Raw genomic sequence first — 22,943 nt, forward strand, 5'->3', positions numbered from 1 at the left:
GTGGTAGAGCGTCCTCTTCGCATGCTGAAGGCCCGTGGTTCGATCCCCCGCATCTCCATTATTTTTTCCCTAGAGAAAATTTGGATTATTAAAGTTTTGATGGTGATATGACAGACTTGCAAGTGTATTGGGGGATGTAGCTCAGTGGTAGAACGTCCGTCCGCTTTGCATGCGGAAGGCCCGGGGTTCGTTACCCCGCATCTCCAATATTTTCTGTTTTCCCCTAGAGGAAATATGGGCATTTCAAGTCTTTATGGTGATATGACTCACTTGCAAGTGTATTAGGGGATGTAGCTCAGTGGTAGAGCGTCCGCTTTGCATGCGGAAGGTCCGGGGTTTGATCCCCCGCATCTCTAATATTTTCTTTTTTCACCTAGAGGAAATGTGGATTATTCAAGTCTTTATGGTGATATGACTCACTTGCAAGTGTATTAGGGGATGTAGCTCAGTGGTAGAGTGTCCGCTTTGCATGCGGAAAGGTCCGGGGTTCGATCTCCCGCATCTCCAATATTTTCTTCTTTACCTAAAGGAAATGTGGATTATTCAAGTCTTGAGGGCGATATGACACACTTGCAAGGGTATTGTTGGATGTAGCTCAGTGGTAGAGCGTCCTCTTCGCATGCGAAAGGCCCGGGGTTCGATCCCCCGCATCTCCATTATTTTTTTTTCCCTAGAGAAAATTTGGATTATTAAAGTTTTGATGGTGATATGACAGACTTGCAAGTGTATGGGGGGATGTAGCTCAGTGGTAGAATTTCCGCTTTGCATGCGGAAGGACCGGTGTTCGATTCCCCGCATCTCCAATATTTTCTTTTTTCACCTAGAGGAAATATGGGCATTTCAAGTCTTTATGGTGATATGACTCACTTGCAAGTGTATCAGGGGATGTAGCTCAGTTGTAGAGCGTCCGCTTTGCATGCGGAAGGTCCGGGATTCGATCCCCCGCATCTCCAATATTTTCTTCTTTCCCTTAAGGAAATGTGGATTATTCAAGTCTTGAGGGTGATATGACACACCTGCAAGTGTATTGGGTTATGTAGCTCAGTGGTAGAGCGTCCTCTTCGCATGCGGAAGGCCCGGGGTTCGATCCCCCGCATCTCCAATATATTTTCTTCTTTCCCTAAAGGAAATGTGGATTATTCAAGTCTTTAGGGCGATATGACACACTTGCAAGCGTATTGTTGGATGTAGCTCAGTGGTAGAGCGTCCTCTTTGCATGCCGAAGGCCCGGGGTTCGATCCCCCACATCTCCATTATTTGTTTTCCCTAGAGAAAATTTGGATTATTAAAGTTTTGATGGTGATATGACAGACTTGCAAGTGTATTGGGGGATGTAGCTCAGTGGTAGAACGTCCGTCCGCTTTGCATGCTGAAGGCCCGGGGTTCGTTCCCCCGCATCTCCAATATTTGTTTTCCATTAAGTAAGTGTGGATTATTCAAGTCTTGATGGTGTTATGACACACTTGTAAGTGTATTGGGGGATGTAGCTCAGTGGTAGAGCGTCCGCTTCGCATGCGGAAGGCCCGGGGTTCGATCCCCCGCATCTCCAATATTTTCTTTTTTCCCTAAGAGGAAATGTGGATTATTAAAGTTTTGATGGTGCTATGACAGACTTGCAAGTGTATTTGGGGATGTAGCTCAGTGGTAGAGTTTCCGCTTTGCATGCGGAAGGACCGGTGTTCGATTCCCCGCATCTGAAATATTTTTTCCCTAAAGGAAATTTGGATTATGAAACTTTTGAGGGTGATTTGACAAACTTGCAAGGGTATTGTTGGATGTAGCTCAGTGGTAGAGCGTCCTCTTCGCATGCGAAAGGCCCGGGGTTCGATCCCCCGCATCTCCATTATTTTTTTTTCCCTAGAGAAAATTTGGATTATTAAAGTTTTGATGGTGATATGACAGACTTGCAATTGTATTGGGGGATGTAGCTCAGTGGTAGAACGTCCGTCCGCTTTGCATGCGGAAGGCCCGGGGTTCGATCCTCGGCATCTTCAATATTTTCTTTTTTCACCTAGAGGAAATGTGGATTATTAAAGTTTTGATGGTTCTATGACAGACTTGCAAGTGTATGGGGGGATGTAGCTCAGTGGTAGAGTTTCCGCTTTGCATGCGGAAGGACCGGTGTTCGATTCCCCGCATCTCCATTATTTTTTGTCCTAGAGAAAATTTGGATTATTAAAGTTTTGATGGTGATATGACAGACTTGCAAGTGTATTGGGGGATGAAGCTCAGTGGGAGAACGTCCGCACGCTTTGCATGCGGAGGCCCGGGGTTCGTTCCCCCGCATCTCCAATATTTGTTTTCCATTAAGTAAGTGTGGATTATTCAAGTCTTGATGGTAATATGACACACTTGCAAGTGTATTGGGGGATGTAGCTCAGTGGTAGAGCGTCCTCTTTGCATGCTGACAGCCCGGGGTTCGATCCCCCGCATCTGCATTATTTTTTGTCCTAGAGAAAATTTGGATTATAAAAGTTTTGATGGTGATATGACAGACTTGCAAGTGTATTGGGGGATGTAGCTCAGTGGTAGAACGTCCGTCCGCTTTGCATGCTGAAGGCCCGGGGTTCGTTCCCCCGCATCTCCAATATTTGTTTTCCATTAAGTAAGTGTGGATTATTCAAGTCTTGATGGTGTTATGACACACTTGTAAGTGTATTGGGGGATGTAGCTCAGTGGTAGAGCGTCCGCTTCGCATGCTAAAGGCCCGGGGTTCGATCCCCCGCATCTCCAATATTTTCTTTTTTCCCTAAGGGGAAATGTGGATTATTAAAGTTTTGATGGTGCTATGACAGACTTGCAAGTGTATTTGGGGATGTAGCTCAGTGGTAGAGTTTCCGCTTTGCATGCGGAAGGACCGGTGTTCGATTCCCCGCATCTGAAATATTTTTTCCCTAAAGGAAATTTGGATTATGAAACTTTTGAGGGTGATTTGACAAACTTGCAAGTGTATTGGGGGATGTAGCTCAGTGGTAGAGCGTCCGCTTTGCATGCGGAAGGTCCGGGGTTCGATCCCCCGCATCTCCAATAGTTTCTTTTTTTACCTAGAGGAAATGTGGATTATTAAAGTTTTGATGGTGACATGATAGACTTGCAAGTGTATGGGGGGATGTAGCTCAGTGGTAGAGTTTCCGCTTTGCATGCGGAAGGACCGGTGTTCGATTCCCCGCATCTCAAATATTTTTTTCCCTAAAGGAAATTTGGATTATTCAAGTCTTGATAGTAATATGACACACTTGCAAGTGTATTAGGGGATGTAGCTCAGTGGTAGAGCGTCCGCTTTGAAAGCGGAAGGCATGGGGTTTGATCCCACGCATCTCCAATATATTTTCTTCTTTCCCTAAAGGAAATGTGGATTATTCAAGTCTTGATGGCGATATGACACACTTGCAAGTGTATTGTTGGATGTAGCTCAGTGGTAGAGCGTCCTCTTCGCATGCTGAAGGCCCGGGGTTCGATCCCCCGCATCTCCATTAATTTTTTCCCTAGAGAAAATTTGGATTATTAAAGTTTTGATGGTGATATGACAGACTTGCAAGTGTATTGGGGGATGTAGCTCAGTGGTAGAACGTCCGTCCGCTTTGCATGCGGAAGGCCCGGGGTTCGTTCCCCGCATCTCCAATATTTGTTTTCCATTAAGTAAGTGTGGATTATTCAAGTCTTGATGGTGTTATGACACACTTGTCAGTGTATTGGGGGATGTAGCTCAGTGGTAGAGCGTCCGGATCGTATGCGGAATGCCCGGGGTTCGATCCCCCGCATCTCCAATATTTTCTTTTTCCCCTAGAGGAAATATGGGCATTTCAGGTCTTTATGGTGATATGACTCACTTGCAAGTGTATTAGGGGATGTAGCTCAGTGGTAGAGCGTCCGCTTTGCATGCTAAAGGTCCGGGGTTTGATCCCCTGCATCTCCAATATTTTCTTCTTTCCCTTAAGGAAATGTGGATTATTCAAGTCTTGAGGGTGATATGACACACTTGCAAGTGTATTGGGGGATGTAGCTCAGTGGTAGAGCGTCCTCTTCGCATGCGGAAGGCCCGGGGTTCGATCCCCCGCATCTCCAATATATTTTCTTCTTTCCCTAAAGGAAATGTGGATTATTCAAGTCTTTAGGGCGATATGACACACTTGCAAGCGTATTGTTGGATGTAGCTCAGTGGTAGAGCGTCCTCTTCGTATGCTGAAGGCCCGGGGTTCGATCCCCCGCATCTCCATTATTTTTTTTCCCTAGAGAAAATTTGGATTATTAAAGTTTTGATGGTGATATGACAGACTTGCAAGTATATTGGGGGATGTAGCTCAGTGGTAGAACGTCCGTCCGCTTTGCATGCGGAAGGCCCGGGGTCCGTTCCCCCGCATCTCCAATATTTGTTTTCCATTAAGTAAGTGTGGATTATTCAAGTCTTGATGGTGTTATGACACACTTGCAAGTGTATTGGGGGATGTAGCTCAGTGGTAGAGCGTCCGCTTCGCATGCGGAAGGCCCGGGGTTCGATCCCCCGCATCTCCAATATATTTTCTTCTTTCCCTAAAGGAAATGTGGATTATTCAAGTCTTTAGGGCGATATGACACACTTGCAAGCGTATTGTTGGATGTAGCTCAGTGGTAGAGCGTCCTCTTTGCATGCCGAAGGCCCGGGGTTCGATCCCCCGCATCTCCAATATTTTCTTTTCTCCCTAAGAGAAAATTTGGATTATTAAAGTTTTGATGGTGATATGACAGACTTGCAAGTGTATTTGGGGATGTAGCTCAGTGGTAGAGTTTCCGCTTTGCATGCGGAAGGACCGGTGTTCGATTCCCCGCATCTGAAATATTTTTTTTCCCTAAGAGGAAATTTGGATTATGAAACTTTTGAGGGTGATTTGACAAACTTGCAAGTGTATTGGGGGATGTAGCTCAGTGGTAGAGCGTCCGCTTTGCATGCGGAAAGCCCGGGGTCCAATCCCCCGCATCTCCAATATTTACTTTTTTCCCCTAGAGGAAATATGGGCATTTCAAGTCTTTATGGCGATATGACTCACTTGCAAGTGTATCAGGGGATGTAGCTCAGTGGAAGAGCGTCCGCTTTGCATGCGGAAGGTCCGGGGTTCGATCCCCCGCATCTCCAATATTTTCTTCTTTCCCTTAAGGAAATGTGGATTATTCAAGTCTTGAGGGTAATATGACACACTTGCAAGTGTATTGGGGGATGTAGCTCAGTGGTAGAGCGTCCTCTTCGCATGCGGAAGGACCGGTGTTCGATTCCCCGCATCTCAAATATTTTTTTTTCCCTAAAGGAAATTTGGATTATTCAAGTCTTGATGGTGATATGACACACTTGCAAGTGTATTGGGGGATGTAGCTCAGTGGTAGAGCGTCCGCTTCGCATGCGGAAAGCCCGGGGTTCGATCCCCCGCATCTCTAATAATTTCTTTTTTCTCCTAGAGGAAATATGGGCATTTCAAGTCTTTATGGTGATATGACTCACTTGCAAGTGTATTGGGGGATGTAGCTCAGTGGTAGAGCGTCCGCTTTGCATGCGGAAGGTCCGGGGTTCGATCCCCTGCCTCTCCACTATTTTCTTTTTTCACCTAGAGAAAATGTGGATTATTAAAGTTTTGATGGTGATATGATAGACTTGCAAGTGTATGGTGGGATGTAGCTCAGTGTTAGAGTTTCCGCTTTCCATGCGGAAGGACCGGTGTTCGATTCCCCGCATCTCAAATATTTTTTTCCCTAAAGGAAATTTGGATTATTCAAGTCTTGATGGTAATATGACACACTTGCAAGTGTATTAGGGGATGTAGCTCAGTGGTAGAGCGTCTGCTTTGCATGCGGAAGGTCCGGGGTTCGATCCCCCGCATCTCAAATACTTTCTTCTTTCCCTTAAGGAAATGTGGATTATTCAAGTCTTTATGGTGATATGACTCATTTGCAAGTGTATTTGGGGATGTAGCTCAGTGGTAGAGCGTCCGCTTTTCATGGGGAAGGTCCGGGGTTCGATCCCCCGCATCTCCAATATTTTATTTTTTCACCTAGAGGAAATGTGGATTATTAAAGTTATGATGGTGATATGACAGACTTGCAAGTGTATTGGAGGATGTAGCTCAGTGGTAGAACGTCCGTCCGCTTTGCATGCGGAAGGCCCGGGGTTCGTTCCCCCGCATCTCCAATATTTGTTTTCCATTAAGTAAGTGTGGATTATTCAAGTCTTGATGGTGTTATGACACACTTGCAAGTGTATTGGGGGATGTAGCTCAGTGGTAGAGCGTCCGCTTCGCATGCGGAAAGCCCGGGGTCCAATCCCCCGCATCTCCAATATTTTCTTTTTTCCCCTAGAGGAAATATGGGCATTTCAAGTCTTTATGGCGATATGACTCACTTGCAAGTGTATCAGGGGATGTAGCTCAGTGGTAGAGCGTCCGCTTTGCATGCGGAAGGTCCGGGATTCGATCCCCCGCATCTCCAATATTTTCTTCTTTCCCTTAAGGAAATGTGGATTATTCAAGTCTTGAGGGTGATATGACACACCTGCAAGTGTATTGGGTTATGTAGCTCAGTGGTAGAGCGTCCTCTTCGCATGCGGAAGGCCCGGGGTTCGATCCCCCGCATCTCCAATATATTTTCTTCTTTCCCTAAAGGAAATGTGGATTATTCAAGTCTTTTGGGCGATATGACACACTTGCAAGCGTATTGTTGGATGTAGCTCAGTGGTAGAGCGTCCTCTTTGCATGCCGAAGGCCCGGGGTTCGATCCCCCACATCTCCATTATTTGTTTTCCCTAGAGAAAATTTGGATTATTAAAGTTTTGATGGTGATATGACAGACTTGCAAGTGTATTGGGGGATGTAGCTCAGTGGTAGAACGTCCGTCCGCTTTGCATGCTGAAGGCCCGGGGTTCGTTCCCCCGCATCTCCAATATTTGTTTTCCATTAAGTAAGTGTGGATTATTCAAGTCTTGATGGTGTTATGACACACTTGTAAGTGTATTGGGGGATGTAGCTCAGTGGTAGAGCGTCCGCTTCGCATGCGGAAGGCCCGGGGTTCGATCCCCCGCATCTCCAATATTTTCTTTTTTCCCTAAGAGGAAATGTGGATTATTAAAGTTTTGATGGTGCTATGACAGACTTGCAAGTGTATTTGGGGATGTAGCTCAGTGGTAGAGTTTCCGCTTTGCATGCGGAAGGACCGGTGTTCGATTCCCCGCATCTGAAATATTTTTTCCCTAAAGGAAATTTGGATTATGAAACTTTTGAGGGTGATTTGACAAACTTGCAAGTGTATTGGGGGATGTAGCTCAGTGGTAGAGCGTCCGCTTCGCATGCGGAAGGCCCGGGGTTCGATCCCCCGCATCTCCAATATTTTCTTTTTTCTCCTAGTGGAAATATGGGCATTTCAAGTCTTTATGGTGATATGACTTTCTTGCAAGTGTATTAGGGGATGTAGCTCAGTGGTAGAGCGTCCGCTTTGCATGCGGAAGGTCCGGGGTTCGATCCCCCGCATCTCCAATATTTTCTTTTTTTACCTAGAGGAAATGTGGATTATTAAAGTTTTGATGGTGATATGATAGACTTGCAAGTGTATGGGGGGATGTAGCTCAGTGGTAGAGTTTCCGCTTTGCATGCGGAAGGACCGGTGTTCGATTCCCCGCATCTCAAATATTTTTTTCCCTAAAGGAAATTTGGATTATTCAAGTCTTGATAGTAATATGACACACTTGCAAGTGTATTAGGGGATGTAGCTCAGTGGTAGAGCGTCCGCTTTGAAAGCGGAAGGCACGGGGTTTGATCCCCCGCATCTCCAATATATTTTCTTCTTTCCCTAAAGGAAATGAGGATTATTCAAGTCTTGAGGGCGATATGACACACTTGCAAGTGTATTGTTGGATGTAGCTCAGTGGTAGAGCGTCCTCTTCGCATGCTGAAGGCCCGGGGTTTGATCCCCCGCATCTCCATTAATTTTTTCCCTAGAGAAAATTTGGATTATTAAAGTTTTGATGGTGATATGACAGACTTGCAAGTGTATTGGGGGATGTAGCTCAGTGGTAGAACGTCCGTCCGCTTTGCATGCGGAAGGCCCGGGGTTCGTTATCCCGCATCTCCAATATTTGTTTTCCATTAAGTAAGTGTGGATTATTCAAGTCTTGATGGTGTTATGACACACTTGTCAGTGTATTGGGGGATGTAGCTCAGTGGTAGAGCGTCCGGATCGTATGCGGAATGCCCGGGGTTCGATCCCTCGCATCTCCAATATTTTCTTTTTTCACCTAGAGGAAATGTGGATTATTAAAGTTTTGATGGTGCTATGACAGACTTGCAAGTGTATTTGGGGATGTAGCTCAGTAGTAGAGTTTCCGCTTTGCATGCGGAAGGACCGGTGTTCGATTCCCCGCATCTCAAATATTTTTTTCATTAAAGAAAATTTGGAGTATTCAAGTCTTGATGGTAATATGACACGCTTGCAAGTGTATAAGGGGATGTAGCTCAGTGGTAGAGCCTCCGCTTTGCATGCGGAAGGACCGGGGTTCAATCCCCCGCATCTCCAATATTTTCTTTTTTCCCTAAAGGAAATTTGGATTATTCAAGTCTTGATGGTAATATGACACACTTGCAAGTGTATTGGGGGATGTAGCTCAGTGGTAGAGCGTCCGCTTCGCATGCGGAAAGCCCGGGGTTCTATCCCCCGCATCTCCAATATTTTCTTTTTTCCCCTAGAGGAAATATGCGCATTTCAAGTCTTTATGGTGATATTACTCACTTGCAAGTGTATTAGGGGATGTAGCTCAGTGGTAGAGCGTCCGCTTTGCATGCGGAAGGTCCGGGGTTCGATCCCCCGCATCTCCAATATTTTCTTCTTTCCCTAAAGGAAATGTGGATTATTCAAGTCTTTAGGGTGATATGACACACTTGCAAGTGTATTGGGGGATGTAGCTCAGTGGTAGAGCGTCCTCTTCGCATGCGGAAGGCACGGGGTTCGATCCCCCGCATCTCCAATATATTTTCTTCTTTCCCTAAAGGAAATGTGGATTATTCAAGTCTTGAGGGCGATATTACACACTTGCAAGCGTATTGTTGGATGTAGCTCAGTGGTAGAGCGTCCTCTTCGCATGCGGAAGGCCCGGGGTTCGATCCCCCGCATCTTCATTATTTTTTTCCCTAGAGAAAATTTGGATAATTAAAGTTTTGATGGTGATATGACAGACTTGCAAGTGTATGGGGGGATGTAGCTCAGTGGTAGAACGTCCGTCCGCTTTGCATGCGGAAGGACCGGGGTTCGTTCCCCCGCATCTCCAATATTTGTTTTCCATTAAGTAAGTGTGGATTATTCAAGTCTTGATGGTGATATGACACACTTGCAAGTGTATTGGGGGATGTAGCTCAGTGGTAGAGCGTCCTCTTCGCATGCGGAAGGCCCGGGGTTCGATCCCCGCATCTCCAATATTTTCTTTTTTCCCCTAGAGGAAATATGGGCATTTCAAGTCTTTATGGTGATATGACTCACTTGCAAGTGTATTAGGGGATGTAGCTCAGTGGTAGAGCGTCCGCTTTGCATGCGGAAGGTCCGGGGTTCGATCCCCCGCATCTCCAATATTTTCTTCTTTCCCTAAAGGAAATGTGGATTATTCAAGTCTTTAGGGTGATATGACACACTTGCAAGTGTATTGGGGGATGTAGCTCAGTGGTAGAGCGTCCTCTTCGCATGCGGAAGGCACGGGGTTCGATCCCCCGCATCTCCAATATATTTTCTTCTTTCCCTAAAGGAAATGTGGATTATTCAAGTCTTGAGGGCGATATAACACACTTGCAAGCGTATTGTTGGATGTAGCTCATTGGTAGAGCGTCCTCTTAGCATGCGGAAGGCCCGGGGTTCGATCCCCCGCATCTCCATTATTTTTTTTCCCTAGAGAAAATTTGGATTATTAAAGTTTTGATGGTGATATGACAGACTTGCAAGTGTATGGGGGGATGTAGCTCAGTGGTAGAACGTCCGTCCGCTTTGCGCTTTCTGTGGATTATTCAAGTCTTGATGGTGATATGACACAGTTGCAAGTGTATAAGCGGATGTAGCTCAGTGGTAGAACGTCCGTCCGCTTTGCATGCGGAAGGCCCGGGGTTCGTTACCCCGCATCTCCAATATTTTCTGTTTTCCCCTAGAGGAAATATGGGCATTTCAAGTCTTTATGGTGATATGACTCACTTGCAAGTGTATTAGGGGATGTAGCTCAGTGGTAGAGCGTCCGCTTTGCATGCGGAAGGTCCGGGGTTTGATCCCCCGCATCTCTAATATTTTCTTTTTTCACCTAGAGGAAATGTGGATTATTCAAGTCTTTATGGTGATATGACTCACTTGCAAGTGTATTAGGGGATGTAGCTCAGTGGTAGAGTGTCCGCTTTGCATGCGGAAAGGTCCGGGGTTCGATCTCCCGCATCTCCAATATTTTCTTCTTTACCTAAAGGAAATGTGGATTATTCAAGTCTTGAGGGCGATATGACACACTTGCAAGGGTATTGTTGGATGTAGCTCAGTGGTAGAGCGTCCTCTTCGCATGCGAAAGGCCCGGGGTTCGATCCCCCGCATCTCCATTATTTTTTTTTCCCTAGAGAAAATTTGGATTATTAAAGTTTTGATGGTGATATGACAGACTTGCAATTGTATTGGGGGATGTAGCTCAGTGGTAGAACGTCCGTCCGCTTTGCATGCGGAAGGCCCGGGGTTCGATCCTTGGCATTTTCAATATTTTCTTTTTTCACCTAGAGGAAATGTGGATTATTAAAGTTTTGATGGTTCTATGACAGACTTGCAAGTGTATGGGGGGATGTAGCTCAGTGGTAGAGTTTCCGCTTTGCATGCGGAAGGACCTGTGTTCGATTCCCCGCATCTCCATTATTTTTTGTCCTAGAGAAAATTTGGATTATTAAAGTTTTGATGGTGATATGACAGACTTGCAAGTGTATTGGGGGATGTAGCTCAGTGGTAGAACGTCCGTCCGCTTTGCATGCTGAAGGCCCGGGGTTCGTTCCCCCGCATCTCCAATATTTGTTTTCCATTAAGTAAGTGTGGATTATTCAAGTCTTGATGGTGTTATGACACACTTGTAAGTGTATTGGGGGATGTAGCTCAGTGGTAGAGCGTCCTCTTTGCATGCTGAAAGCCCGGGGTTCGATCCCCCGCATCTGCATTATTTTTTGTCCTAGAGAAAATTTGGATTATTAAAGTTTTGATGGTGATATGACAGACTTGCAAGTGTATTGGGGGATGAAGCTCAGTGGGAGAACGTCCGTCCGCTTTGCATGCGGAGGCCCGGGGTTCGTTCCCCCGCATCTCCAATATTTGTTTTCCATTAAGTAAGTGTGGATTATTCAAGTCTTGATGGTGTTATGACACATTTGCAAGTGTATTGGGTGATGTAGCTCAGTGGTTGAGCCTCCGCTTTGCATGCGGAAGGCCCGGGGTTCGATCCCCCGCATCTCCAATATTTTCTTTTTTCCCTAAGAGGAAATGTGGATTATTAAAGTTTTGATGGTGCTATGACAGACTTGCAAGTGTATTTGGGGATGTAGCTCAGTGGTAGAGTTTCCGCTTTGCATGCGGAAGGACCGGTGTTCGATTCCCCGCATCTGAAATATTTTTTTTCCCTAAAGTAAATTTGGATTATGAAACTTTTGAGGGTGATTTGACAAACTTCCAAGTGTATTGGGGGATGTAGCTCAGTGGTAGAGCGTCCGCTTTGCATGCGGAAAGCACGGGGTCAGATCTCCCGCATCTCCAATATTTTCTTTTTTCCCCTAGAGGAAATATGGGCATTTCAAGTCTTTATGGCGATATGACTCACTTGTAAGTGTATCAGGGGATGTAGCTCAGTAGTAGAGCGTCCGCTTTGCATGCGGAAAGTCCGGGGTTCGATCCCCCGCATCTCCAATATTTTCTTCTTTCCCTTAAGGAAATGTGGATTATTCAAGTCTTGAGGGTGATATGACACACTTGCAAGTGTATTGGTTGATGTAGCTCAGTGGTAGAGCGTCCTCTTCGCATGCGGAAGGCCCGGGGTTCGATCCCCCGCATCTCCAATATTTTCTTCTTTTTCCTAGAGGAAATATGGGCATTTCAAGTCTTTATGGTGATATGACTCACTTGCAAGTGTATTTGTGGATGTAGCTCAGTGGTAGAGCGTCCGCTTTGCATGCGGAATGTCCGGGGTTCGATCCCCCGCATCTCCAATATTTTATTTTTTCACCTAGAGGAAATGTGGATTATTAAAGTTATGATGGTGATATGACAGACTTGCAAGTGTATGGGGGGATGTAGCTCAGTGGTAGAGTTTCCGCTTTGCATGCGGAAGGACCGGTGTTTGATTCCCCTCATCTCAAATATTTTTTTTCCCTAAAGGAAATTTGGATTATTCAAGTCTTGATGGTAATATGACACACTTGCAAGTGTATTGGGGGATGTAGCTCAGTGGTAGAGCGTCCGCTTCGCATGCGGAAAGCCCGGGGTTCGATCCCCCGCATCTCCAATATTTTCTTTTTTCTCCTAGAGGAAATATGGGCATTTCAAGTCTTTATGGTGATATGACTCACTTGCAAGTGTATTAGGGGATGTAGCTCAGTGGTAGAGCGTCCTCTTCGCATGCGGAAGGCCCGGGGTTCGATCCCCCGCATCTCCAATATTTTCTTTTTTCCCCTAGAGGAAATATGGGCATTTCAAGTCTTTATGGTGATATGACTCACTTGCAAGTGTATTTGGGGATGTAGCTCAGTGATAGAGCGTCCGCTTTGCATGCGGAATGTCCGGGGTTCGATCCGCCGCATCTCCAATATTTTTTTTTTTCACCTAGAGGAAATGTGGATTATTAAAGTTATGATGGTGATATGACAGACTTGCAAGTGTATGGGGGGATGTAGCTCAGTGGTAGAGTTTCCGCTTTGCATGCGGAAGGACCGGTGTTCGATTCCCCTCATCTCATTAATTTTTTTTTCCCTAAAGGAAATTTGGATTATTCAAGTCTTGATGGTAATATGACACACTTGCAAGTGTATTGGGGGATGTAGCTCAGTGGTAGAGCGTCCGCTTCGCATGCGGAAAGCCAGGGGTTCGATCCTGTTTTGATGGTGATATGACAGACTTGCAAGTGTATTGGGGGATGTAGCTCAGTGGTAGAGCGTCCGCTTCGCATGCGGAAAGCCCGGGGTCCGATCCCCCGCATCTCCAATATTTTCTTTTTTTCCCCTAGAGGAAATATGGGCATTTCAAGTCTTTATGGTGATATGACTCACTTGCAAGTGTATCAGGGGATGTAGCTCAGTGGTAGAGCGTCCGCTTTGCATGCGGAAGGTCCGGGGTTCGATCCCCCGCATCTCCAATATTTTCTTCTTTTCCTTAAGGAAATGTGGATTATTCAAGTCTTGAGGGTGATATGACAGACTTGCAAGTGTATCGGGGGATGTAGCTCAGTGGTAGAGTTTCCGCTTTGCATGCGAAAAGACCGGTGTTCGATTCCCCGCATCTCAAATATTTTTTACCCCTAAAAGAAATTTGGATTATTCAAGTCTTGCTGGTAATATGACACACTTGCAAGTGTATTGGGGGATGTAGCTCAGTGGTAGAGCGTCCGCTTCGCATGCGGAAAGCCCGGGGTTCGATCCCCCGCATCTCCAATATTTTCTTTTTTCTCCTAGAGGAAATATGGGCATTTCAAGTCTTTATGGTGATATGACTCACTCGCAATTGTATTGGGGGATGTAGCTCAGTGGTAGAGCGTCCTCTTCGCATGCGGAAGGCCCGGGGTTCGATCCCCCGCATCTCCAATATTTTCTTTTTTCACCTAGAGGAAATATGGGCATTTCAAGTCTTTATGGTGATATGACTCACTTGCAAGTGTATTTGGGGATGTAGCTCAGTGGTAGAGCGTCCGCTTTGCATGCGGAATGTACGGGGTTCGATCCCCCGCATCTCCAATATTTTATTTTTTCACCTAGAGGAAATGTGGACTATTAAAGTTATGATGGTGATATGACAGACTTGCAAGTGTATGGGGGGATGTAGCTCAGTGGTAGAGTTTCCGCTTTGCATGCGGAAAGAAAGGTGTTCGATTCCCCGCATCTCAAATATTTTTTTTTTCCCTAAAGGAAATTTGGATTTTTCAAGTCTTGATGGTAATATGACACACTTGCAAGTGTATTGGGGGATGTAGCTCAGTGGTAGAGCTTCCGCTTAGCATGCGGAAAGCCCGGGGTTCGATCCCGTTTTGATGGTGATATGACAGACTTGCAAGTGTATTGGGGGATGTAGCTCAGTTGTAGAGCGTCCGCTTCGCATGCGGAAAGCCCGGGGTCCGATCCCCCGCATCTCCAATATTTTCTTTTTTCCCAAAGAGGAAATATGGGCATTTCAAGTCTTTATGGTGATATGACTCACTTGCAAGTGTATCAGGGGATGTAGCTCAGTGGTAGAGCGTCCGCTTTGCATGCGGAAGGTCCGGGGTTCGATCCCCCGCATCTCCAATATTTTCTTCTTTCCCTTAAGGAAATGTGGATTATTCAAGTCTTGAGGGTGATATGACACACTTGCAAGTTTATTGGGGGATGTAGCTCAGTGGTAGAGCGTCCTCTTCGCATGCGGAAGGCCCGGGGTTCGATCCCCCGCATCTCCAATATTTTCTTTTTTCCCCTAGAGGAAATATGGGCATTTCAAGTCTTTATGGTGATATGACTCACTTGCAAGTGTATCAGGGGATGTAGCTCAGTGGTAGAGCGTCCGCTTTGCATGCGGAAGGTCCGGGGTTCGATCCCCCGCATCTCCAATATTTTATTTTTTCACCTAGAGGAAATGTAGATTATTAAATTTATGATGGTGATATGACAGACTTGCAAGTGTATCGGGGGATGTAGCTTAGTGGTAGAGTTTCCGCTTTGCATGCGGAAAGACCGGTGTTTGATTCCCCGCATCTCAAATATTTTTTACCCCTAAAAGATATTTTGGATTATTCAAGTCTTGATGGTAATATGACACACTTGCAAGTGTATTGGGGGATGTAGCTCAGTGGTAGAGCGTCCGCTTCGCATGCGGAAAGCCCGGGTTTCGATCCCCCGCATCTCCAATATTTTCTTTTTTCTCCTAGAGGAAATATGGGCATTTCAAGTCTTTATGGTGATATGACTCACTTGCAAGTGTATTAGGGGATGTAGCTCAGTGGTAGAGCGTCCGCTTTGCATGCGGAAGGTCCGGGGTTCGATCCCCCGCATCTCCAATATTTTCTTCTTTCCCTAAAGGAAATGTGGATTATTGAAGTCTTTAGGGTGATATGACACACTTGCAAGTGTATTAGGGGATGTAGCTCAGTGGTAGAGCGTCCGCTTTGCATGCGGAAGGTCCGGGGTTCGATCCCCCGCATCTCCAATATTTTCTATTTTCACCTAGAGGAAATGTGGATTATTAAAGTTTTGATGGTGATATGACAGACTTGCAAGTGTATTGGGGGATGTAGCTCAGTGGTAGAGCGTCCTCTTCGCATGCGGAAGGCAACGGGTTCGATCCCCCGCATCTCCAATATATTTTCTTCTTTCCCTAAAGGAAATGTGGATTATTCAAGTCTTGAGGGCGATATGACTCACTTGCAAGTGTATCAGGGGATGTAGCTCAGTGGTAGAGCGTCCGCTTTGCATGCGGAAGGTCCGGGGTTCGATCCCCCGCATCTCCAATATTTTCTTCTTTCCCTTAAGGAAATGTGGATTATTCAAGTCTTGAGGGTGATATGACAGACTTGCAAGTGTATCGGGGGATGTAGCTCAGTGGTAGAGTTTCCGCTTTGCATGCGAAAAGACCGGTGTTCGATTCCCCGCATCTCAAATATTTTTTACCCCTAAAAGAAATTTGGATTATTCAAGTCTTGATGGTAATATGACACACTTGCAAGTGTATTGGGGGATGTAGCTCAGTGGTAGAGCGTCCGCTTCGCATGCGGAAAGCCCGGGGTTCGATCCCCCGCATCTCCAATATTTTCTATTTTCAACTAGAGGAAATGTGGATTATTAAAGTTTTGATGGTGATATGACAGACTTGCAAGTGTATGGGGGGATATAGCTCAGTGGAAGAGTTTCCGCTTTGCATGCGGAAGGACCGGTGTTCGATTCCCCGCATCTCAAATATTTTTTTCCCTAAAATAAATTTGGATTATTCAAGTCTTGATGGTAATATGACACACTTGCAAGTGTATTAGGGGATGTAGCTCAGTGGTAGAGCGTCCGCTTTGCATGCGGAAGGTCCGGGGTTCGATCCCCCGCATCTCCAATATTTTCTATTTTCACCTAGAGGAAATGTGGATTATTAAAGTTTTGATGGTGATATGACAGACTTGCAAGTGTATTGGGGGATGTAGCTCAGTGGTAGAGCGTCCTCTTCGCATGCGGAAGGCAACGGGTTCGATCCCCCGCATCTCCAATATATTTTCTTCTTTCCCTAAAGGAAATGTGGATTATTCAAGTCTTGAGGGCGATATGACTCACTTGCAAGTGTATCAGGGGATGTAGCTCAGTGGTAGAGCGTCCGCTTTGCATGCGGAAGGTCCGGGGTTCGATCCCCCGCATCTCCAATATTTTCTTCTTTCCCTTAAGGAAATGTGGATTATTCAAGTCTTGAGGGTGATATGACAGACTTGCAAGTGTATCGGGGGATGTAGCTCAGTGGTAGAGTTTCCGCTTTGCATGCGAAAAGACCGGTGTTCGATTCCCCGCATCTCAAATATTTTTTACCCCTAAAAGAAATTTGGATTATTCAAGTCTTGATGGTAATATGACACACTTGCAAGTGTATTGGGGGATGTAGCTCAGTGGTAGAGCGTCCGCTTCGCATGCGGAAAGCCCGGGGTTCGATCCCCCGCATCTCCAATATTTTCTATTTTCAACTAGAGGAAATGTGGATTATTAAAGTTTTGATGGTGATATGACAGACTTGCAAGTGTATGGGGGGATATAGCTCAGTGGAAGAGTTTCCGCTTTGCATGCGGAAGGACCGGTGTTCGATTCCCCGCATCTCAAATATTTTTTTCCCTAAAATAAATTTGGATTATTCAAGTCTTGATGGTAATATGACACACTTGCAAGTGTATTAGGGGATGTAGCTCAGTGGTAGAGCGTCCGCTTTGCATGCGGAAGGTCCGGGGTTCGATCCCCCGCATCTCCAATACTTTCTTCTTTCCCTTAAGGAAATGTTGATTATTCAAGTCTTGAGTGTGATATGACACCCTTGCAAGTGTATTGGGGGATGTAGCTCAGTGGTAGAGCGTCCTCTTCGCATGCGGAAGGCAACGGGTTCGATCCCCCGCATCTCCAATATATTTTCTTCTTTCCCTAAAGGAAATGTGGATTATTCAAGTCTTGAGGGCGATATGACTCACTTGCAAGTGTATCAGGGGATGTAGCTCAGTGGTAGAGCGTCCTCTTCGCATGCGGAAGGCCCGGGGTTCGATCCCTCGCATCTCCAATATTTTCTTTTTTCCCCTAGAGGAAATATGGGCATTTCAAGTCTTTATGGTGATATGACTCACTTGCAAGTGTATTTGGGGATGTAGCTCAGTGGTAGAGCGTCCGCTTTGCATGCGGAATGTCCGGGGTTCGATCCCCCGCATCTCCAATATTTTATTTTTTCACCTAGAGGAAATGTGGATTATTAAAGTTATGATGGTGATATGACAGACTTGCAAGTGTATGGGGGATGTAGCTCAGTGGTAGAGTTTCCGCTTTGCATGCGGAAAGACCGGTGTTCGATTCCCCGCATCTCAAATATTTTTTTTTCCCTAAAGGAAATTTGGATTATTCAAGTCTTGATGGTAATATGACACCCTTGCAAGTGTATTGGGGGATGTAGCTCAGTGGTAGAGCGTCCTCTTCGCATGCGGAAGGCAACGGGTTCGATCCCCCGCATCTCCAATATATTTTCTTCTTTCCCTAAAGGAAATGTGGATTATTCAAGTCTTGAGGGCGATATGACTCACTTGCAAGTGTAACAGGGGATGTAGCTTAGTGGTAGAGCGTCCTCTTCGCATACTGAAGGTCCGGGGTTCGATCCCCCTCATCTCCAATATTTTCTTTTTTCCCCTAGAGGAAATATGGGCATTTGAAGTCTTTATGGTTATATGACTCACTTGCAAGTGTATTGGGGGATGTAGCTCAGTGGTAGAGCGTCCGCTTCGCATGCGGAAAGCCCGGGGTTCGATACACCGCATCTCCAATATTTTCTTTTTTCCCCTAGAGGAAATATGGGCATTTCAAGTCTTTATGGTGATATGACTCACTTGCAAGTGTATCAGGGGATGTAGCTCAGTGGTAGAGCGTCCGCTTTGCATGCTGAAGGTCCGGGGTTCGATTCCCCGCATCGCAAATATTTTTCACCCCTAAAAGAAATTTGGATTATTCAAGTCTTGATGGTAATATGACACACTTGCAAGTGTATTGGGGGATGTAGCTCAGTGGTAGAGCGTCATCTTAGCATGCGGAAAGCCCATGGTCCGATCCCCCGCATCTCCAATATTTTCTTTTTTCCCCTAGAGGAAATATCGGCATTTCAAGTCTTTATGGTGATATGACTCACTTACTATTGTATCAGGGGATGTAGCTCAGTGGTAGAGCGTCCGCTTTGCATGCGGAAGGTCCGGGGTTCGATCCCCCGCATCTCCAATATATTTTCTTCTTTCCCTAAAGGAAATGTGGATTATTCAAGTCTTTAGGGTGATATGACACACTTGCAAGTGTATTGGGGGATGTAGCTCAGTGGTAGAGCGTCCTCTTCGCATGCGGAAGGCACGGGGTTCGATCCCCCGCATCTCCAATATATTTTCTTCTTTCCCTAAAGGAAATGTGGATTATTCAAGTCTTGAGGGCGATATAACACACTTGCAAGCGTATTGTTGGATGTAGCTCATTGGTAGAGCGTCCTCTTAGCATGCGGAAGGCCCGGGGTTCGATCCCCCGCATCTCCATTATTTTTTTTCCCTAGAGAAAATTTGGATTATTAAAGTTTTGATGGTGATATGACAGACTTGCAAGTGTATGGGGGGATGTAGCTCAGTGGTAGAACGTCCGTCCGCTTTGCGCTTTCTGTGGATTATTCAAGTCTTGATGGTGATATGACACAGTTGCAAGTGTATAAGCGGATGTAGCTCAGTGGTAGAACGTCCGTCCGCTTTGCATGCGGAAGGCCCGGGGTTCGTTACCCCGCATCTCCAATATTTTCTGTTTTCCCCTAGAGGAAATATGGGCATTTCAAGTCTTTATGGTGATATGACTCACTTGCAAGTGTATTAGGGGATGTAGCTCAGTGGTAGAGCGTCCGCTTTGCATGCGGAAGGTCCGGGGTTTGATCCCCCGCATCTCTAATATTTTCTTTTTTCACCTAGAGGAAATGTGGATTATTCAAGTCTTTATGGTGATATGACTCACTTGCAAGTGTATTAGGGGATGTAGCTCAGTGGTAGAGTGTCCGCTTTGCATGCGGAAAGGTCCGGGGTTCGATCTCCCGCATCTCCAATATTTTCTTCTTTACCTAAAGGAAATGTGGATTATTCAAGTCTTGAGGGCGATATGACACACTTGCAAGGGTATTGTTGGATGTAGCTCAGTGGTAGAGCGTCCTCTTCGCATGCGAAAGGCCCGGGGTTCGATCCCCCGCATCTCCATTATTTTTTTTTCCCTAGAGAAAATTTGGATTATTAAAGTTTTGATGGTGATATGACAGACTTGCAATTGTATTGGGGGATGTAGCTCAGTGGTAGAACGTCCGTCCGCTTTGCATGCGGAAGGCCCGGGGTTCGATCCTTGGCATTTTCAATATTTTCTTTTTTCACCTAGAGGAAATGTGGATTATTAAAGTTTTGATGGTTCTATGACAGACTTGCAAGTGTATGGGGGGATGTAGCTCAGTGGTAGAGTTTCCGCTTTGCATGCGGAAGGACCTGTGTTCGATTCCCCGCATCTCCATTATTTTTTGTCCTAGAGAAAATTTGGATTATTAAAGTTTTGATGGTGATATGACAGACTTGCAAGTGTATTGGGGGATGTAGCTCAGTGGTAGAACGTCCGTCCGCTTTGCATGCTGAAGGCCCGGGGTTCGTTCCCCCGCATCTCCAATATTTGTTTTCCATTAAGTAAGTGTGGATTATTCAAGTCTTGATGGTGTTATGACACACTTGTAAGTGTATTGGGGGATGTAGCTCAGTGGTAGAGCGTCCTCTTTGCATGCTGAAAGCCCGGGGTTCGATCCCCCGCATCTGCATTATTTTTTGTCCTAGAGAAAATTTGGATTATTAAAGTTTTGATGGTGATATGACAGACTTGCAAGTGTATTGGGGGATGAAGCTCAGTGGGAGAACGTCCGTCCGCTTTGCATGCGGAGGCCCGGGGTTCGTTCCCCCGCATCTCCAATATTTGTTTTCCATTAAGTAAGTGTGGATTATTCAAGTCTTGATGGTGTTATGACACATTTGCAAGTGTATTGGGTGATGTAGCTCAGTGGTTGAGCCTCCGCTTTGCATGCGGAAGGCCCGGGGTTCGATCCCCCGCATCTCCAATATTTTCTTTTTTCCCTAAGAGGAAATGTGGATTATTAAAGTTTTGATGGTGCTATGACAGACTTGCAAGTGTATTTGGGGATGTAGCTCAGTGGTAGAGTTTCCGCTTTGCATGCGGAAGGACCGGTGTTCGATTCCCCGCATCTGAAATATTTTTTTTCCCTAAAGTAAATTTGGATTATGAAACTTTTGAGGGTGATTTGACAAACTTCCAAGTGTATTGGGGGATGTAGCTCAGTGGTAGAGCGTCCGCTTTGCATGCGGAAAGCACGGGGTCAGATCTCCCGCATCTCCAATATTTTCTTTTTTCCCCTAGAGGAAATATGGGCATTTCAAGTCTTTATGGCGATATGACTCACTTGTAAGTGTATCAGGGGATGTAGCTCAGTAGTAGAGCGTCCGCTTTGCATGCGGAAAGTCCGGGGTTCGATCCCCCGCATCTCCAATATTTTCTTCTTTCCCTTAAGGAAATGTGGATTATTCAAGTCTTGAGGGTGATATGACACACTTGCAAGTGTATTGGTTGATGTAGCTCAGTGGTAGAGCGTCCTCTTCGCATGCGGAAGGCCCGGGGTTCGATCCCCCGCATCTCCAATATTTTCTTCTTTTTCCTAGAGGAAATATGGGCATTTCAAGTCTTTATGGTGATATGACTCACTTGCAAGTGTATTTGTGGATGTAGCTCAGTGGTAGAGCGTCCGCTTTGCATGCGGAATGTCCGGGGTTCGATCCCCCGCATCTCCAATATTTTATTTTTTCACCTAGAGGAAATGTGGATTATTAAAGTTATGATGGTGATATGACAGACTTGCAAGTGTATGGGGGGATGTAGCTCAGTGGTAGAGTTTCCGCTTTGCATGCGGAAGGACCGGTGTTTGATTCCCCTCATCTCAAATATTTTTTTTCCCTAAAGGAAATTTGGATTATTCAAGTCTTGATGGTAATATGACACACTTGCAAGTGTATTGGGGGATGTAGCTCAGTGGTAGAGCGTCCGCTTCGCATGCGGAAAGCCCGGGGTTCGATCCCCCGCATCTCCAATATTTTCTTTTTTCTCCTAGAGGAAATATGGGCATTTCAAGTCTTTATGGTGATATGACTCACTTGCAAGTGTATTAGGGGATGTAGCTCAGTGGTAGAGCGTCCTCTTCGCATGCGGAAGGCCCGGGGTTCGATCCCCCGCATCTCCAATATTTTCTTTTTTCCCCTAGAGGAAATATGGGCATTTCAAGTCTTTATGGTGATATGACTCACTTGCAAGTGTATTTGGGGATGTAGCTCAGTGATAGAGCGTCCGCTTTGCATGCGGAATGTCCGGGGTTCGATCCGCCGCATCTCCAATATTTTTTTTTTTCACCTAGAGGAAATGTGGATTATTAAAGTTATGATGGTGATATGACAGACTTGCAAGTGTATGGGGGGATGTAGCTCAGTGGTAGAGTTTCCGCTTTGCATGCGGAAGGACCGGTGTTCGATTCCCCTCATCTCATTAATTTTTTTTTCCCTAAAGGAAATTTGGATTATTCAAGTCTTGATGGTAATATGACACACTTGCAAGTGTATTGGGGGATGTAGCTCAGTGGTAGAGCGTCCGCTTCGCATGCGGAAAGCCAGGGGTTCGATCCTGTTTTGATGGTGATATGACAGACTTGCAAGTGTATTGGGGGATGTAGCTCAGTGGTAGAGCGTCCGCTTCGCATGCGGAAAGCCCGGGGTCCGATCCCCCGCATCTCCAATATTTTCTTTTTTTCCCCTAGAGGAAATATGGGCATTTCAAGTCTTTATGGTGATATGACTCACTTGCAAGTGTATCAGGGGATGTAGCTCAGTGGTAGAGCGTCCGCTTTGCATGCGGAAGGTCCGGGGTTCGATCCCCCGCATCTCCAATATTTTCTTCTTTTCCTTAAGGAAATGTGGATTATTCAAGTCTTGAGGGTGATATGACAGACTTGCAAGTGTATCGGGGGATGTAGCTCAGTGGTAGAGTTTCCGCTTTGCATGCGAAAAGACCGGTGTTCGATTCCCCGCATCTCAAATATTTTTTACCCCTAAAAGAAATTTGGATTATTCAAGTCTTGCTGGTAATATGACACACTTGCAAGTGTATTGGGGGATGTAGCTCAGTGGTAGAGCGTCCGCTTCGCATGCGGAAAGCCCGGGGTTCGATCCCCCGCATCTCCAATATTTTCTTTTTTCTCCTAGAGGAAATATGGGCATTTCAAGTCTTTATGGTGATATGACTCACTCGCAATTGTATTGGGGGATGTAGCTCAGTGGTAGAGCGTCCTCTTCGCATGCGGAAGGCCCGGGGTTCGATCCCCCGCATCTCCAATATTTTCTTTTTTCACCTAGAGGAAATATGGGCATTTCAAGTCTTTATGGTGATATGACTCACTTGCAA

At 45.8% G+C, this 22,943-nt stretch overlaps 95 non-coding genes across 95 annotated transcripts; all 95 read left to right on the plus strand.

Annotated features, from left to right (window-relative positions):
- The first annotated feature begins 130 nt into the window (after positions 1 to 130).
- On the plus strand, positions 131 to 206 carry Trnaa-ugc. Its single transcript has one exon. It is a non-coding gene; the product is annotated as a tRNA-Ala (tRNA).
- A 78-nt stretch (positions 207 to 284) lies between these two features.
- Trnaa-ugc lies at positions 285 to 356 on the plus strand. Its single transcript has one exon. It is a non-coding gene; the product is annotated as a tRNA-Ala (tRNA).
- A 78-nt stretch (positions 357 to 434) lies between these two features.
- Positions 435 to 507, plus strand: Trnaa-ugc. Its single transcript has one exon. It is a non-coding gene; the product is annotated as a tRNA-Ala (tRNA).
- Positions 508 to 586: 79 nt separating this feature from the next.
- On the plus strand, positions 587 to 656 carry Trnaa-cgc. The gene has a single exon. It is a non-coding gene; the product is annotated as a tRNA-Ala (tRNA).
- A 75-nt stretch (positions 657 to 731) lies between these two features.
- Positions 732 to 803, plus strand: Trnaa-ugc. Its single transcript has one exon. It is a non-coding gene; the product is annotated as a tRNA-Ala (tRNA).
- A 78-nt stretch (positions 804 to 881) lies between these two features.
- Positions 882 to 953, plus strand: Trnaa-ugc. Its single transcript has one exon. It is a non-coding gene; the product is annotated as a tRNA-Ala (tRNA).
- A 77-nt stretch (positions 954 to 1,030) lies between these two features.
- On the plus strand, positions 1,031 to 1,102 carry Trnaa-cgc. The gene has a single exon. It is a non-coding gene; the product is annotated as a tRNA-Ala (tRNA).
- Positions 1,103 to 1,477: 375 nt separating this feature from the next.
- On the plus strand, positions 1,478 to 1,549 carry Trnaa-cgc. Its single transcript has one exon. It is a non-coding gene; the product is annotated as a tRNA-Ala (tRNA).
- A 224-nt stretch (positions 1,550 to 1,773) lies between these two features.
- Positions 1,774 to 1,843, plus strand: Trnaa-cgc. The gene has a single exon. It is a non-coding gene; the product is annotated as a tRNA-Ala (tRNA).
- A 229-nt stretch (positions 1,844 to 2,072) lies between these two features.
- Trnaa-ugc lies at positions 2,073 to 2,144 on the plus strand. Its single transcript has one exon. It is a non-coding gene; the product is annotated as a tRNA-Ala (tRNA).
- A 517-nt stretch (positions 2,145 to 2,661) lies between these two features.
- Positions 2,662 to 2,733, plus strand: Trnaa-cgc. Its single transcript has one exon. It is a non-coding gene; the product is annotated as a tRNA-Ala (tRNA).
- A 222-nt stretch (positions 2,734 to 2,955) lies between these two features.
- On the plus strand, positions 2,956 to 3,027 carry Trnaa-ugc. The gene has a single exon. It is a non-coding gene; the product is annotated as a tRNA-Ala (tRNA).
- Positions 3,028 to 3,105: 78 nt separating this feature from the next.
- On the plus strand, positions 3,106 to 3,177 carry Trnaa-ugc. The gene has a single exon. It is a non-coding gene; the product is annotated as a tRNA-Ala (tRNA).
- Positions 3,178 to 3,250: 73 nt separating this feature from the next.
- Trnas-uga lies at positions 3,251 to 3,322 on the plus strand. Its single transcript has one exon. It is a non-coding gene; the product is annotated as a tRNA-Ser (tRNA).
- Positions 3,323 to 3,403: 81 nt separating this feature from the next.
- Trnaa-cgc lies at positions 3,404 to 3,473 on the plus strand. The gene has a single exon. It is a non-coding gene; the product is annotated as a tRNA-Ala (tRNA).
- Positions 3,474 to 3,695: 222 nt separating this feature from the next.
- Trnat-cgu lies at positions 3,696 to 3,767 on the plus strand. Its single transcript has one exon. It is a non-coding gene; the product is annotated as a tRNA-Thr (tRNA).
- Positions 3,768 to 3,844: 77 nt separating this feature from the next.
- On the plus strand, positions 3,845 to 3,916 carry Trnaa-ugc. The gene has a single exon. It is a non-coding gene; the product is annotated as a tRNA-Ala (tRNA).
- A 77-nt stretch (positions 3,917 to 3,993) lies between these two features.
- Trnaa-cgc lies at positions 3,994 to 4,065 on the plus strand. Its single transcript has one exon. It is a non-coding gene; the product is annotated as a tRNA-Ala (tRNA).
- An 81-nt stretch (positions 4,066 to 4,146) lies between these two features.
- Trnat-cgu lies at positions 4,147 to 4,216 on the plus strand. The gene has a single exon. It is a non-coding gene; the product is annotated as a tRNA-Thr (tRNA).
- Positions 4,217 to 4,440: 224 nt separating this feature from the next.
- Trnaa-cgc lies at positions 4,441 to 4,512 on the plus strand. The gene has a single exon. It is a non-coding gene; the product is annotated as a tRNA-Ala (tRNA).
- A 376-nt stretch (positions 4,513 to 4,888) lies between these two features.
- Positions 4,889 to 4,960, plus strand: Trnaa-ugc. The gene has a single exon. It is a non-coding gene; the product is annotated as a tRNA-Ala (tRNA).
- Positions 4,961 to 5,038: 78 nt separating this feature from the next.
- On the plus strand, positions 5,039 to 5,110 carry Trnaa-ugc. The gene has a single exon. It is a non-coding gene; the product is annotated as a tRNA-Ala (tRNA).
- A 224-nt stretch (positions 5,111 to 5,334) lies between these two features.
- On the plus strand, positions 5,335 to 5,406 carry Trnaa-cgc. The gene has a single exon. It is a non-coding gene; the product is annotated as a tRNA-Ala (tRNA).
- Positions 5,407 to 5,484: 78 nt separating this feature from the next.
- Positions 5,485 to 5,556, plus strand: Trnaa-ugc. The gene has a single exon. It is a non-coding gene; the product is annotated as a tRNA-Ala (tRNA).
- A 78-nt stretch (positions 5,557 to 5,634) lies between these two features.
- Positions 5,635 to 5,706, plus strand: Trnag-ucc. Its single transcript has one exon. It is a non-coding gene; the product is annotated as a tRNA-Gly (tRNA).
- Positions 5,707 to 5,779: 73 nt separating this feature from the next.
- Trnaa-ugc lies at positions 5,780 to 5,851 on the plus strand. Its single transcript has one exon. It is a non-coding gene; the product is annotated as a tRNA-Ala (tRNA).
- A 77-nt stretch (positions 5,852 to 5,928) lies between these two features.
- On the plus strand, positions 5,929 to 6,000 carry Trnae-uuc. The gene has a single exon. It is a non-coding gene; the product is annotated as a tRNA-Glu (tRNA).
- A 77-nt stretch (positions 6,001 to 6,077) lies between these two features.
- Trnaa-ugc lies at positions 6,078 to 6,154 on the plus strand. Its single transcript has one exon. It is a non-coding gene; the product is annotated as a tRNA-Ala (tRNA).
- A 74-nt stretch (positions 6,155 to 6,228) lies between these two features.
- On the plus strand, positions 6,229 to 6,300 carry Trnaa-cgc. The gene has a single exon. It is a non-coding gene; the product is annotated as a tRNA-Ala (tRNA).
- A 78-nt stretch (positions 6,301 to 6,378) lies between these two features.
- On the plus strand, positions 6,379 to 6,450 carry Trnaa-ugc. The gene has a single exon. It is a non-coding gene; the product is annotated as a tRNA-Ala (tRNA).
- Positions 6,451 to 6,527: 77 nt separating this feature from the next.
- On the plus strand, positions 6,528 to 6,599 carry Trnaa-cgc. Its single transcript has one exon. It is a non-coding gene; the product is annotated as a tRNA-Ala (tRNA).
- A 375-nt stretch (positions 6,600 to 6,974) lies between these two features.
- Trnaa-cgc lies at positions 6,975 to 7,046 on the plus strand. The gene has a single exon. It is a non-coding gene; the product is annotated as a tRNA-Ala (tRNA).
- Positions 7,047 to 7,268: 222 nt separating this feature from the next.
- On the plus strand, positions 7,269 to 7,340 carry Trnaa-cgc. The gene has a single exon. It is a non-coding gene; the product is annotated as a tRNA-Ala (tRNA).
- Positions 7,341 to 7,418: 78 nt separating this feature from the next.
- On the plus strand, positions 7,419 to 7,490 carry Trnaa-ugc. Its single transcript has one exon. It is a non-coding gene; the product is annotated as a tRNA-Ala (tRNA).
- Positions 7,491 to 7,568: 78 nt separating this feature from the next.
- On the plus strand, positions 7,569 to 7,640 carry Trnaa-ugc. The gene has a single exon. It is a non-coding gene; the product is annotated as a tRNA-Ala (tRNA).
- A 73-nt stretch (positions 7,641 to 7,713) lies between these two features.
- Positions 7,714 to 7,785, plus strand: Trnas-uga. The gene has a single exon. It is a non-coding gene; the product is annotated as a tRNA-Ser (tRNA).
- A 374-nt stretch (positions 7,786 to 8,159) lies between these two features.
- Trnat-cgu lies at positions 8,160 to 8,231 on the plus strand. Its single transcript has one exon. It is a non-coding gene; the product is annotated as a tRNA-Thr (tRNA).
- Positions 8,232 to 8,454: 223 nt separating this feature from the next.
- Positions 8,455 to 8,526, plus strand: Trnaa-ugc. The gene has a single exon. It is a non-coding gene; the product is annotated as a tRNA-Ala (tRNA).
- Positions 8,527 to 8,603: 77 nt separating this feature from the next.
- Trnaa-cgc lies at positions 8,604 to 8,675 on the plus strand. Its single transcript has one exon. It is a non-coding gene; the product is annotated as a tRNA-Ala (tRNA).
- A 78-nt stretch (positions 8,676 to 8,753) lies between these two features.
- Trnaa-ugc lies at positions 8,754 to 8,825 on the plus strand. Its single transcript has one exon. It is a non-coding gene; the product is annotated as a tRNA-Ala (tRNA).
- A 77-nt stretch (positions 8,826 to 8,902) lies between these two features.
- Positions 8,903 to 8,974, plus strand: Trnaa-cgc. The gene has a single exon. It is a non-coding gene; the product is annotated as a tRNA-Ala (tRNA).
- A 224-nt stretch (positions 8,975 to 9,198) lies between these two features.
- On the plus strand, positions 9,199 to 9,274 carry Trnaa-ugc. The gene has a single exon. It is a non-coding gene; the product is annotated as a tRNA-Ala (tRNA).
- A 74-nt stretch (positions 9,275 to 9,348) lies between these two features.
- Trnaa-cgc lies at positions 9,349 to 9,419 on the plus strand. Its single transcript has one exon. It is a non-coding gene; the product is annotated as a tRNA-Ala (tRNA).
- Positions 9,420 to 9,497: 78 nt separating this feature from the next.
- Positions 9,498 to 9,569, plus strand: Trnaa-ugc. The gene has a single exon. It is a non-coding gene; the product is annotated as a tRNA-Ala (tRNA).
- Positions 9,570 to 9,646: 77 nt separating this feature from the next.
- On the plus strand, positions 9,647 to 9,718 carry Trnaa-cgc. The gene has a single exon. It is a non-coding gene; the product is annotated as a tRNA-Ala (tRNA).
- A 475-nt stretch (positions 9,719 to 10,193) lies between these two features.
- Positions 10,194 to 10,265, plus strand: Trnaa-ugc. The gene has a single exon. It is a non-coding gene; the product is annotated as a tRNA-Ala (tRNA).
- A 78-nt stretch (positions 10,266 to 10,343) lies between these two features.
- Trnaa-ugc lies at positions 10,344 to 10,416 on the plus strand. The gene has a single exon. It is a non-coding gene; the product is annotated as a tRNA-Ala (tRNA).
- A 79-nt stretch (positions 10,417 to 10,495) lies between these two features.
- Trnaa-cgc lies at positions 10,496 to 10,565 on the plus strand. Its single transcript has one exon. It is a non-coding gene; the product is annotated as a tRNA-Ala (tRNA).
- Positions 10,566 to 10,794: 229 nt separating this feature from the next.
- Trnaa-ugc lies at positions 10,795 to 10,866 on the plus strand. Its single transcript has one exon. It is a non-coding gene; the product is annotated as a tRNA-Ala (tRNA).
- A 517-nt stretch (positions 10,867 to 11,383) lies between these two features.
- Positions 11,384 to 11,455, plus strand: Trnaa-ugc. Its single transcript has one exon. It is a non-coding gene; the product is annotated as a tRNA-Ala (tRNA).
- Positions 11,456 to 11,829: 374 nt separating this feature from the next.
- Positions 11,830 to 11,901, plus strand: Trnaa-ugc. The gene has a single exon. It is a non-coding gene; the product is annotated as a tRNA-Ala (tRNA).
- A 76-nt stretch (positions 11,902 to 11,977) lies between these two features.
- Trnaa-cgc lies at positions 11,978 to 12,050 on the plus strand. Its single transcript has one exon. It is a non-coding gene; the product is annotated as a tRNA-Ala (tRNA).
- Positions 12,051 to 12,128: 78 nt separating this feature from the next.
- Positions 12,129 to 12,200, plus strand: Trnaa-ugc. The gene has a single exon. It is a non-coding gene; the product is annotated as a tRNA-Ala (tRNA).
- A 224-nt stretch (positions 12,201 to 12,424) lies between these two features.
- Positions 12,425 to 12,496, plus strand: Trnaa-cgc. Its single transcript has one exon. It is a non-coding gene; the product is annotated as a tRNA-Ala (tRNA).
- A 78-nt stretch (positions 12,497 to 12,574) lies between these two features.
- On the plus strand, positions 12,575 to 12,646 carry Trnaa-cgc. The gene has a single exon. It is a non-coding gene; the product is annotated as a tRNA-Ala (tRNA).
- A 78-nt stretch (positions 12,647 to 12,724) lies between these two features.
- Trnaa-ugc lies at positions 12,725 to 12,796 on the plus strand. Its single transcript has one exon. It is a non-coding gene; the product is annotated as a tRNA-Ala (tRNA).
- Positions 12,797 to 13,119: 323 nt separating this feature from the next.
- Positions 13,120 to 13,191, plus strand: Trnaa-cgc. The gene has a single exon. It is a non-coding gene; the product is annotated as a tRNA-Ala (tRNA).
- A 79-nt stretch (positions 13,192 to 13,270) lies between these two features.
- Trnaa-ugc lies at positions 13,271 to 13,342 on the plus strand. Its single transcript has one exon. It is a non-coding gene; the product is annotated as a tRNA-Ala (tRNA).
- Positions 13,343 to 13,565: 223 nt separating this feature from the next.
- On the plus strand, positions 13,566 to 13,637 carry Trnaa-cgc. The gene has a single exon. It is a non-coding gene; the product is annotated as a tRNA-Ala (tRNA).
- Positions 13,638 to 13,715: 78 nt separating this feature from the next.
- Positions 13,716 to 13,787, plus strand: Trnaa-cgc. Its single transcript has one exon. It is a non-coding gene; the product is annotated as a tRNA-Ala (tRNA).
- Positions 13,788 to 13,865: 78 nt separating this feature from the next.
- On the plus strand, positions 13,866 to 13,937 carry Trnaa-ugc. Its single transcript has one exon. It is a non-coding gene; the product is annotated as a tRNA-Ala (tRNA).
- A 324-nt stretch (positions 13,938 to 14,261) lies between these two features.
- Positions 14,262 to 14,333, plus strand: Trnaa-cgc. The gene has a single exon. It is a non-coding gene; the product is annotated as a tRNA-Ala (tRNA).
- Positions 14,334 to 14,411: 78 nt separating this feature from the next.
- Positions 14,412 to 14,483, plus strand: Trnaa-ugc. Its single transcript has one exon. It is a non-coding gene; the product is annotated as a tRNA-Ala (tRNA).
- Positions 14,484 to 14,560: 77 nt separating this feature from the next.
- Positions 14,561 to 14,632, plus strand: Trnaa-cgc. The gene has a single exon. It is a non-coding gene; the product is annotated as a tRNA-Ala (tRNA).
- Positions 14,633 to 14,710: 78 nt separating this feature from the next.
- On the plus strand, positions 14,711 to 14,782 carry Trnaa-ugc. The gene has a single exon. It is a non-coding gene; the product is annotated as a tRNA-Ala (tRNA).
- A 225-nt stretch (positions 14,783 to 15,007) lies between these two features.
- Positions 15,008 to 15,079, plus strand: Trnaa-cgc. The gene has a single exon. It is a non-coding gene; the product is annotated as a tRNA-Ala (tRNA).
- A 78-nt stretch (positions 15,080 to 15,157) lies between these two features.
- Trnaa-ugc lies at positions 15,158 to 15,229 on the plus strand. The gene has a single exon. It is a non-coding gene; the product is annotated as a tRNA-Ala (tRNA).
- Positions 15,230 to 15,306: 77 nt separating this feature from the next.
- On the plus strand, positions 15,307 to 15,378 carry Trnaa-ugc. The gene has a single exon. It is a non-coding gene; the product is annotated as a tRNA-Ala (tRNA).
- A 229-nt stretch (positions 15,379 to 15,607) lies between these two features.
- Positions 15,608 to 15,679, plus strand: Trnaa-ugc. Its single transcript has one exon. It is a non-coding gene; the product is annotated as a tRNA-Ala (tRNA).
- Positions 15,680 to 15,902: 223 nt separating this feature from the next.
- Positions 15,903 to 15,974, plus strand: Trnaa-cgc. The gene has a single exon. It is a non-coding gene; the product is annotated as a tRNA-Ala (tRNA).
- Positions 15,975 to 16,197: 223 nt separating this feature from the next.
- On the plus strand, positions 16,198 to 16,269 carry Trnaa-ugc. The gene has a single exon. It is a non-coding gene; the product is annotated as a tRNA-Ala (tRNA).
- Positions 16,270 to 16,498: 229 nt separating this feature from the next.
- Trnaa-ugc lies at positions 16,499 to 16,570 on the plus strand. The gene has a single exon. It is a non-coding gene; the product is annotated as a tRNA-Ala (tRNA).
- A 223-nt stretch (positions 16,571 to 16,793) lies between these two features.
- Positions 16,794 to 16,865, plus strand: Trnaa-cgc. Its single transcript has one exon. It is a non-coding gene; the product is annotated as a tRNA-Ala (tRNA).
- A 223-nt stretch (positions 16,866 to 17,088) lies between these two features.
- Positions 17,089 to 17,160, plus strand: Trnaa-ugc. The gene has a single exon. It is a non-coding gene; the product is annotated as a tRNA-Ala (tRNA).
- Positions 17,161 to 17,388: 228 nt separating this feature from the next.
- On the plus strand, positions 17,389 to 17,460 carry Trnaa-cgc. Its single transcript has one exon. It is a non-coding gene; the product is annotated as a tRNA-Ala (tRNA).
- A 78-nt stretch (positions 17,461 to 17,538) lies between these two features.
- Positions 17,539 to 17,610, plus strand: Trnaa-ugc. Its single transcript has one exon. It is a non-coding gene; the product is annotated as a tRNA-Ala (tRNA).
- Positions 17,611 to 18,135: 525 nt separating this feature from the next.
- Trnaa-cgc lies at positions 18,136 to 18,207 on the plus strand. The gene has a single exon. It is a non-coding gene; the product is annotated as a tRNA-Ala (tRNA).
- Positions 18,208 to 18,285: 78 nt separating this feature from the next.
- Trnaa-ugc lies at positions 18,286 to 18,357 on the plus strand. The gene has a single exon. It is a non-coding gene; the product is annotated as a tRNA-Ala (tRNA).
- A 224-nt stretch (positions 18,358 to 18,581) lies between these two features.
- Trnaa-ugc lies at positions 18,582 to 18,653 on the plus strand. The gene has a single exon. It is a non-coding gene; the product is annotated as a tRNA-Ala (tRNA).
- A 79-nt stretch (positions 18,654 to 18,732) lies between these two features.
- Trnaa-cgc lies at positions 18,733 to 18,804 on the plus strand. The gene has a single exon. It is a non-coding gene; the product is annotated as a tRNA-Ala (tRNA).
- A 475-nt stretch (positions 18,805 to 19,279) lies between these two features.
- Trnaa-ugc lies at positions 19,280 to 19,351 on the plus strand. The gene has a single exon. It is a non-coding gene; the product is annotated as a tRNA-Ala (tRNA).
- A 78-nt stretch (positions 19,352 to 19,429) lies between these two features.
- On the plus strand, positions 19,430 to 19,502 carry Trnaa-ugc. The gene has a single exon. It is a non-coding gene; the product is annotated as a tRNA-Ala (tRNA).
- A 79-nt stretch (positions 19,503 to 19,581) lies between these two features.
- Positions 19,582 to 19,651, plus strand: Trnaa-cgc. Its single transcript has one exon. It is a non-coding gene; the product is annotated as a tRNA-Ala (tRNA).
- A 229-nt stretch (positions 19,652 to 19,880) lies between these two features.
- On the plus strand, positions 19,881 to 19,952 carry Trnaa-ugc. The gene has a single exon. It is a non-coding gene; the product is annotated as a tRNA-Ala (tRNA).
- Positions 19,953 to 20,469: 517 nt separating this feature from the next.
- Trnaa-ugc lies at positions 20,470 to 20,541 on the plus strand. Its single transcript has one exon. It is a non-coding gene; the product is annotated as a tRNA-Ala (tRNA).
- A 374-nt stretch (positions 20,542 to 20,915) lies between these two features.
- On the plus strand, positions 20,916 to 20,987 carry Trnaa-ugc. Its single transcript has one exon. It is a non-coding gene; the product is annotated as a tRNA-Ala (tRNA).
- Positions 20,988 to 21,063: 76 nt separating this feature from the next.
- Trnaa-cgc lies at positions 21,064 to 21,136 on the plus strand. The gene has a single exon. It is a non-coding gene; the product is annotated as a tRNA-Ala (tRNA).
- Positions 21,137 to 21,214: 78 nt separating this feature from the next.
- On the plus strand, positions 21,215 to 21,286 carry Trnaa-ugc. The gene has a single exon. It is a non-coding gene; the product is annotated as a tRNA-Ala (tRNA).
- Positions 21,287 to 21,510: 224 nt separating this feature from the next.
- On the plus strand, positions 21,511 to 21,582 carry Trnaa-cgc. Its single transcript has one exon. It is a non-coding gene; the product is annotated as a tRNA-Ala (tRNA).
- A 78-nt stretch (positions 21,583 to 21,660) lies between these two features.
- Positions 21,661 to 21,732, plus strand: Trnaa-cgc. The gene has a single exon. It is a non-coding gene; the product is annotated as a tRNA-Ala (tRNA).
- Positions 21,733 to 21,810: 78 nt separating this feature from the next.
- On the plus strand, positions 21,811 to 21,882 carry Trnaa-ugc. Its single transcript has one exon. It is a non-coding gene; the product is annotated as a tRNA-Ala (tRNA).
- A 323-nt stretch (positions 21,883 to 22,205) lies between these two features.
- Trnaa-cgc lies at positions 22,206 to 22,277 on the plus strand. The gene has a single exon. It is a non-coding gene; the product is annotated as a tRNA-Ala (tRNA).
- Positions 22,278 to 22,356: 79 nt separating this feature from the next.
- Positions 22,357 to 22,428, plus strand: Trnaa-ugc. Its single transcript has one exon. It is a non-coding gene; the product is annotated as a tRNA-Ala (tRNA).
- Positions 22,429 to 22,651: 223 nt separating this feature from the next.
- Trnaa-cgc lies at positions 22,652 to 22,723 on the plus strand. The gene has a single exon. It is a non-coding gene; the product is annotated as a tRNA-Ala (tRNA).
- Positions 22,724 to 22,801: 78 nt separating this feature from the next.
- Positions 22,802 to 22,873, plus strand: Trnaa-cgc. Its single transcript has one exon. It is a non-coding gene; the product is annotated as a tRNA-Ala (tRNA).
- The last annotated feature ends 70 nt before the right edge of the window (positions 22,874 to 22,943 follow it).

This window comes from Nematostella vectensis, chromosome 7, assembly GCF_932526225.1.
Source record: "Nematostella vectensis chromosome 7, jaNemVect1.1, whole genome shotgun sequence".
Classification (NCBI taxonomy): domain Eukaryota; kingdom Metazoa; phylum Cnidaria; class Anthozoa; order Actiniaria; family Edwardsiidae; genus Nematostella; species Nematostella vectensis.